The sequence below is a fragment of the Astatotilapia calliptera genome, chromosome 3 (assembly GCF_900246225.1).
Source record: "Astatotilapia calliptera chromosome 3, fAstCal1.2, whole genome shotgun sequence".
Taxonomy (NCBI): domain Eukaryota; kingdom Metazoa; phylum Chordata; class Actinopteri; order Cichliformes; family Cichlidae; genus Astatotilapia; species Astatotilapia calliptera.
The window spans coordinates 42541119-42550336 of record NC_039304.1 but is presented as its reverse complement, the minus strand read 5'-3'; the positions used below and the strand labels follow the sequence as shown (position 1 = coordinate 42550336).

Genomic DNA, 9218 nt, shown 5'->3' with positions numbered 1-9218 from the left:
TGTTGCTTTGAGTTATACTTACCATGGTGTCCATGTTGTGCACTCAGGTCCTATATGTGAGACAGGTGTAGGGGAAGGGCCGCCCACTACTTCCTGTTTATATAGAGTCATGAGGTCAATGATTGCATCACTGGGTGTAACCAAATGGAGGGTTTTTCATTTTGTATAGTATTGTTTGTTTTCTTTAAAGTAGCCTTTTGAGTTTATTAGTGTTAAAATAGTGTGAACACACTTAATTGGAAGTGCTCTTGTGTCGATTAAGCTAACAAACAAACATTAAGCTAAGATATTGTATGCAGTGTTTTACTTTACAAACTATTTAGTTGAGTAAATGAGTTTGTCAGTTTCATGCATGACTTTATTCCTGTTCTTTGTTTAGGATTGTATTATTTGGTTTGACCTATTTTGTTTCAATGGTAGGGACTAACGAGGTCAGGTGTGGGCAAAGTCCTGTATAAAGCCAGTGGGATTTTTGCATGTGTGATTGTTTTATGGTAAAATGGAGATGCCAGCAATAAAGTATGCTTAAAAGAACTTCAATCGTCTGCTAATGCTATTCACCAGTGATGGCCAAATGAAGCTTTCTGAAGCTTGTATTGAAAAACGGTTCATTACTCGAAGCTTTTCAACACGGTCCTCTCTGGTGACATCTGGTGGCCAAGAATAGGAAGAGCAGCTTGAATCCACAAAATAAACCCAACCACTTCATTATGATTGCCCACTCTACAGAGTGGAATCCTGTCTGATACTGGGCCGCTGTTGTGTTGCTTTGAACGTGTATTTTTTGGTGGTTAAGAAAATGTGTTTTATTTGTTTAATAAATAGTTTTGACCAGTAAACTCTCCTTGTTTAAACATGCACCATGGTGTGGTCTTCCTTTGCTTGTGACTTCTTGATGTTGGTAAATACAATAATTGAAAAATACCATGTTACATATAATATATACATATAATAATGTACAACACATTATGGAGTATGTTACTGCTCTGAGGTCCTGCCTCCATGCACTTATGCAATTAACCGCTAGACGGGTATATTTATAAATAATATATTAGGGAAATTTTCCCAGACATATTTTTGACTTGGGGGTAGAATTGATTGTGAAATGGTAAAGGAAAATGCTTATGAACTTGCAAATTAAAAACATGATGCATTGACGGTAACCCTTTTTCATTTTTATTTAAAAAAAGAATTTGTTCTAGTGTGCGATGGCCGAACCTGTTCCTTTTCGTGGACATCATTTAACCTGCCTTAAGGAAAATCCCTTCACATGGCCCAGAGGAGGCTGGAGTGCAGAGAAACTGGTAGAGATGCAGTTATACAGTCAACCTGGGCCCCACAAACTATCAGCTAAAGAGAATAAAGAAATTCAATTGCTGCACATTTGGCAGACTAACATTTTCAGATTAATTAAACAATAAAATATATATTTTTACAACATTACATGTAAAGAATCAAGTGGAAGTTTTTCTAAAGTTATTTAATGATATTTATATTATGGAAGCAGATGTTTGACATTTTACCTTTTTCCCGTTTTCAGATATAATAAACACGCACAAAACAAAAGCAAACTGCCAGAACACAAAGCTGGAAAACCCACCCGATTGACAAAAATCAACTCAAAATACTCCCACACAACAGAGCCGCCTCTATTCCTCGCTGGCTCCAAATCTCTCAGTAGAAATATCAGTGGTTCGCTATCTGTCACCATCAAAACACCACAAATCCCGCGAATGATTTGCTTCCTTATAAACCATTGAATCAGACACCGAAGCAGTTAGGTTCTAAATGAAGCTTCGGACGTCACTGATCACGTGACTCTGGCCAAACGAATCAAGCTTCGACACAGTGCTTCTGAAGCAGTGTGTTGATTTTTGTGACACACGCACCGGAGCTTCAGCTTCAAGCGGACCATCACTACTATTTACTTATCACCTTCCTTGCTGCTTAAGTTATGCTACATCACACAGCCATATAAGCTGAAAATATTGGCTCAATAATTTTTAAACCTGGTTGCTTTCTCACAGTGTTGTGTTCATATGTTACACAAATATTGCATTCCTTGTATTTTATGTTTACATGCTGTAATGTTGGCAGTGAACCTCTGAAAGTCTGTCCTGATGTCAATTATGGTGAAGTGGTGTGTTGACAGTGTAACGGCAGCATTGGTGTGGTGTGAGAGTCCAGCGTCAGCCTTTATGTTGGACACTAATCTTGTATACAGAAACACTAATAAAGAATCAATCATGAATAATTGTTGTTCAGACATTAGCTCCTGATGGAGAAACTCCTTCTTTATCACAGCTCTGATGGGGCTACAGCTCACTTTCACACTAATCAAGCTCTTTGTTTCAATTCCGTGATTCTTATTTGCAAACCTCTGCCTGCTAAACCCCCTGCTTCTTTTTCTGTTACACCAGCTCGACTGTGCAACAAGCGTTTTCATAGATTTCTTTTAACAGCTGATTTTGGGCTAAGTCCAGCTGTTAAAATGCGGTGGCTGTCCCCTTACATTTACTCTGTTTGTGTCAGAACAATAAATGGACCGTAAGTGGCGCTCCATAAGGGAGCACACTTATTCCTCCTACAGTTTATTAAAGCTTGACAAATGAAACATGAGCCACACACTGAGACAAGTCTGAGGGCGGAGCTTGTGCAGCATAATCAGAGCTGTCCCCATGGAGACAAAATCCATCCTACAGTTTGGGAAGTGAGGGGATCATCTTTCCTGTGGCTTCTGGCTTTCCTATATAATGCACCATTACATTGCTAACATGCTTGTCTTTAACTACTGCAGCTTCTACTATTGTGTTTCTGTAAAAAACTGTTCAATGTTTTGTTTTTCAGCTAAGTTTAACAGATGCATGAAGCTGTTGGAATCATTCACAAGCCATTCACAGCATATTTGAAGCATTTTCAAATATGCTGATGTCCTCAATGACATGTCACAAACTTGATTTGTGTCTGTAATACTTGGTGTTAAATGATTTAACTTAATGCTTCAGATATTAATCGGATACCTTCTTTTCAGTTTAAGGCTTTCGTTGTCTTTGTTAAGACAACAAAATTGGTTGTAACTCAATGCATATCATCATTGATTTACAACTTACTTTTTTGTCAGTAAATGTGTATTTGTAATTAAAATGTAATGATCATCTTACTGTTTCCCACTTATGAATATTTTTCTATACTGATTGAAATAATCCCATAAGGAGAGATGGTGTGGAAAAACAAAACCTGATTTATTGGGATACAGATATTCATGAAGCTATTTGACGGTTAGACTCCCACAGAGTCTGGATGCTGATGGTGCTGTAGTTGAAGATAGAGGCATGCTTCAAAGAAGGCAGCTGAGAAAATGATTGGACCGTGGAAGTGATTTGAAGTATTATTGAGTTTGACAGTGCAGGGAAATGGAAGTGATGGCAAGAATAAAGACCAAGGAAGCAGCAGAAAAAAATGGTGTACAGCTTGTGTCACTGAATAATGCGATTTTGATTGATGACCCTAGCCTTGACCTTTTGACCCTACCGGAAGTATTCCGGAAGTGACTAATTGAATCCAGATGTGTGTAATATGATCCATAAGCGTGACGAATTGTATCCAGTGAGGGGAGGGGGTACTCCGGAAGTCTCTAATTGATTCCATATGTGTGACTAATCACATCCGGTGGGAAAAAAAGGAGGTGTGGTTCCTGGGGGGGATGCTTCAGGGATAATTCTGATCAGAGAGGGAGGGGTATGGTTACTGGGGAGGGAGAAAAAGTTCAGGGGGGTAACGCAGCAGATTTCTGATGAGTGTATAGCGACAGAGAGAAGGATTGTAGCAGTTAGTTTTTCACAGACAAACTCATAGTTTGGATTCTGTTTAATTGTTTCAGTATTATGACAATGATCTTGATAACCATTTTCTCGGTAAAAAGCTATTTCTTTTTTCAATAGCGGCTTTATTTTGCTTTCTTACGTTGATATATATATATATATATATACTGGAAGAGCATATGGGAGAAGGATGCAACCCATATGCCTCCCTGAACAGGGTCCAGTAACCATCACAGTGGCAGATATCCAAGAAAGGGTCTCCAGTATGAAGAGTTGGACAGCACCAGGGCCCGACATGGTTCACGCCTACTGGCTAAAGAAGCTGACTGCACTCCACGAGTGCCTGGCAGCACAAATGAACCAGCTGCTAGTTAACGAGAGACACCCGGAATGGCTAACCGAAGGTTGGACGGTCCTGATCCCCAAGGACCCCAAGAAGGGACCGGTCCCCTCCAACTACCGACCAATAACCTGCCTCAGCACCACGTGGAAGCTCCTGTCAGGCATCATATCGGCTAAGATGAACAGGCACATGGGTCAATACATGAGTGGGACACAGAAAGGAATTGGCAAGAATACCAGAGGCGCAAAACACCAGCTACTGGTAGACAGAACAGTCAGCCGAGACTGCAAGACCAGACTGACCAACCTGTGCACTGCCTGGATTGATTACAAGAAGGCCTATGACTCAATGCCCCACAGCTGGATACTGGAATGCCTAGAATTGTACAAGATCAATGGGACCCTAAGAGCCTTCATCAGGAACTCAATGGGGATGTGGCGTACAACACTAGAGGCCAACTCCAAGCCCATAGCACAAGTCACCATCAAGTGCGGGATCTACCAAGGAGATGCTCTGTCCCCACTGCTGTTCTGCATAGGCCTGAACCCCCTCAGTGAGATCATTAACAAGACTGGCTACGGATACCGACTACGGAACGGAGCAGTTGTCAGCCACCTCCTGTACATGGATGACATCAAGCTGTATGCCAAGAGTGAACGAGACATCGATTCACTGATCCACACTACCAGGCTATACAGCAATGACATTGGAATGTCGTTCGGACTGGAGAAGTGTAGTCGGATGGTATCAAAGAGAGGGAAGGTAGTCAGAACTGAGGGGATTGAACTACCAGAAGGCAACATTGCAGACATAGAGGACAGTTACAAGTACCTGGGGATCCCGCAGGCAAATGGGAACCATGAAGAGGCCGCTAGAAAGGCTGCAACCACCAAGTACCTGCAGAGGGTCAGGCAAGTCCTGAGGAGTCAGCTGAATGGTAAGAACAAGATCCGGGCCATCAACACGTACGCCCTGCCCGTGATCAGGTACCCTGCTGGGGTAATAGGCTGGCCAAAGGAGGAGATAGAAGCCACTGACATAAAGACAAGCAAGCTCCTTACCATGCATGGAGGGTTTCACCCCAAGTCCTCAGGCAGCAGAAACCCAAGAAAGAGGAGGGAGACGAGGAACCATCATGGAAGGACAGGCCCCTGCACGGTATGTACCACCGGCAGATAGAGGAGGTGGCTGATATCCAGAAATCCTACCAGTGGCTGGACAAAGCTGGACTGAAAGACAGCACAGAGGCACTAATCATGGCAGCACAAGAACAAGCTCTGAGTACAAGATCCATAGAGGCTGGGGTCTATCACACCAGGCAAGACCTCAGGTGCAGGCTGTGTAAAGATGCCCCAGAGACAATCCAGCACATAACAGCAGGGTGCAAGATGCTAGCAGGCAAGGCATACATGGAACACCATAACCAAGTGGCCGGCATAGTGTACAGAAACATCTGTGCCGAGTATAACCTGGAAGTCCCGAGGTCAAAATGGGAGATGCCCCCAAGGGTGGTGGAGAATGACCGAGCTAAGATCCTGTGGGACTTCCAGATACAGACGGACAAAATGGTGGTGGCTAACCAACCGGACATAGTGGTGGTAGACAAACAGAAGAAGACGGCCGTAGTGATCGATGTAGCGGTTCCGAATGACAGCAATATCAGGAAGAAGGAACACGAGAAGCTGGAGAAATACCAAGGGCTCAGAGAAGAGCTCGAGAGGATGTGGAGGGTGAAGGTAACGGTGGTCCCCGTGGTAATCGGAGCACTAGGTGTGGTGACTCTCAAGCTAGGCGAGTGGCTCCAGCAGATCCCGGGAATAACATCGGAGATCTCTGTCCAGAAGAGCGCAGTCCTAGGAACAGCTATGATACTGCGCAGGACCCTCAAGCTCCCAGGCCTCTGGTAGAGGACCCGAGCTTGAAGGATAAACCGCCCGCAGGGGCGTGCTGGGTGTTATATATAAGTGTGTGTGTGTGTGTGTGTGTGTGTGTGTTTGTGTGTGTGTGTTTCTTTTAGAATGTTTAAGTATGTAATGAGAATAAAATTGTAAAATGAATATTCCTTGCTTGATTGATATGCTCTATATATGTTTTAGACATCAAATAAAGATTTCTTTCAGCTGTTACATGTGAATGTGTTTTCTTAGAAATATATGAAGGGTTAAATTTTTATATTTTTGGATGATTTTAAATAAGTTTAAATTGTATTTTGAAATATATTTTGAAATATATTTCAAAATATAGAAAAATGGCCAAAAATATATGCGTTAAAACACATTTCAAAATATATTATGAATATATATAAATATATTTTAAAATGTATTTTAGCACATATATTTTTTGCCCATTTTTTGTATATTTTGAAATATATTTCAAAATATATTTTAAAATATATTTTTTCACCGTATGGGCTGACCTTAAAAAACAAAGAAAAGAAAAGAAAAGAAAGGGAAAGGAAAGGAAACCAAACAAAATACAATTAGCCTGTCTAATCAAGTAAACAAAATCCTTAAACATTCCCTAAAGAATGTAAAGCAGGTTATGTTTAACAGTTATTATTATTATTATTATTATTATTAGTAGTAGTAGTAGTAGTATCATTAGTTGATAAGAATGCAATGTCATATAGTGCGATGATGATATAATGTTAATATTTCAGCTATATATTATTATATATTTCATGTCTGTCACATTTATAGACAACTTGCTGGCAGTGTTGGAGATACTGTCAGCCCCCCTTTAAATGTTTTTTTCATTAGGGGTACTATAACACTTTTCAAAACTTTTCCAAAACCTAACAAAAACTATTATTTAAACCTGTGAGTTATTCTAGAAATCAAGTGAAAATTAATATGAATTTCAATGTAAAGCATAAATGTTCAAATGGGACACTGAAATAAAGCTTAACTCATCTCATTTGAAAATGTAAAGAAAAGTTGGTCTAGGTGGCAGATCTTTCAATGACCACATCTAGCTATAGTATTTAAAAAATAAACAAAGGTATCTGAAATACAAAACATGGCTAATAAACCTGTATGTTATGACATCCCCACTGACATTTTACATTGTGTGGAATAGGTGGACACAGGAAGCATTTGAGAAAATTGAATTCTATGTAACAGTGAGGTTGTGGCATATTGTTTTGCTCCCTGCAGGGGTACTAAATAATCTAATGTTACTATGGGTCATATCAGAGAACAGAGATACAACATGCCATAAAGGCAGGAAAACAGATAAACTACAATCCAAAAACAAAATATGCCTCATATGTATAAACTGAAACCAAATGCATCCATCCATTCTCTTCTGCTTATTTTTATCCACGTTGCTAGCCTATTCCAGCTACCACAGGATGAAAGGCAGAATACACCCTGGACAGGTTCTAGGGTGTCGCCTGGGCGCCGGGTAGCTTAGCTTGTGGGCTGCGCGGCGGCTCGCGGCGTCGGCTTTGCTGTGTGACTGCTGTCAGCTGGGCTGCTGTGACGCTTAATCCCGGGGGGGGACACGGTTTAGCATCGCTAGCGTGTGCTGTCAGCTAGGCTGCTGTGGGCCATACCGCGGGGGGGAAGCTGCTTCGGCGTACTAGCGTGCGCTGTCAGCTGGGCTACTGTGAAAGCATAACACATAGAGGAAAAACAGTCACACAAAGTAAACAGCTTCAGTGTTGCTATCGGCTAGCTGCTGTAGCGCGCTACACAGGGGTCACGCGGCTTTGGTTCTTAATCTGACGCTGAGTTAACAACATTAACAAGAAATAAGAAAATTAAACATGCATATGCAAAATAGAAAAACAAAAACAAAATCCTCATCAGTTCTGCAATCCTTGAGAATACACATCATGCTCTTCCAAATCCTGGTGAATTCTGTATTGCAAAATCCATGTCTGATTTGAAAGTAGTGTACACTACATGAACTGGTATACGGAGGATATTTTCACAAGTATTGGTCACTGGAAATCTGCAGTTAGTGATGAACTCAAGGCTTGGCTTTGGAGAAAACCCAAAATACTTTAAATGAGAATAACAGAACATTTCTATTACAGAGGCTAGAGCCTGTCCCAGTAGTCACAGGTAGAGCACACCTGGACAGGTCACCAGTCTGTCAGAGGACTAACACAGAGACAGACATCAGAGTAACAAATTTATTTAAAATTAATGTAAGTTTGCTGCAGCTGTATGTATGAACATGTGTTTCTGTGCTCACAGTCCACCTCTCAGGAACCTGCAGTTCACTTTTAGTCTACTTTAAACAGACCTCACAAAAGGCTGATGTGGCTGGATCAGTAGTCTGATTTAAGTACGATACCTTTGGCCAGGGATTACTCTGGTGCATCGCTTCACTGCAGTCTTTCGTATTTTCCCCACACCTGAATAAAAAATACTGATATATACAAATAACAGCTTCAGCTGATGCAGCCTGACTCAATCCTAGATGTTCAGCACACAGAGACACAGAGGTGCCGTTTAAAGTTTAGTGTTAACCTGAGTCAGTGATCATTTGCAGTATTACAGAGTCTGGCAGTCTTTGCATGATGTCCACGTCACTGTGAGTTTCTAGCTGACTCTCAGGTGTGACAGGTGTGCCAGCAGGAAAGAGTAATAATAACCTGCATCCTGAGGTTTGTCATGCAGGATTAAAGGAGCCAGGCTTTGTTCACACAGCTAGGATTGTATTTTACACTGACCCTGGGTCAGTATAAGTATCATACAGTTTAAACGAAGCACTGAAACTTGCACATATTTATTACAGATGCACTGAAGCTAACCGAGATATTTGCTGTCAATCTGTGGCTGCGATTAAACACTTTACTGGAAACTTTATTAACTAGTAACTTCATCAGTCATGACAGAAGCTAATATTTCTGTGCTAACATCGTTTAAACAGTAACAGCTTTACTCCAATATAAGCTAACGTTTACACCGTAACTTTAAGCTAGCACCATAAAGACGGTAAAACACGTAATAACATCTACAAATGCATCTTAAAGCTGTTATATTAGCACTCGGTGTATTACTAACATAACCACATTAACATTACTGACACTCGCTGACTTT

The 9218-nt window shown here is 41.1% G+C and overlaps 1 protein-coding gene across 1 annotated transcript in view; it reads right to left on the bottom strand.

The window, feature by feature from the left end:
• LOC113019582 (NLR family CARD domain-containing protein 3-like) overlaps window positions 1–9218 on the bottom strand; it is a 159948-nt gene that overhangs the window by 128968 nt on the left and 21762 nt on the right. The gene's annotated exons all lie outside the window — the stretch shown is intronic.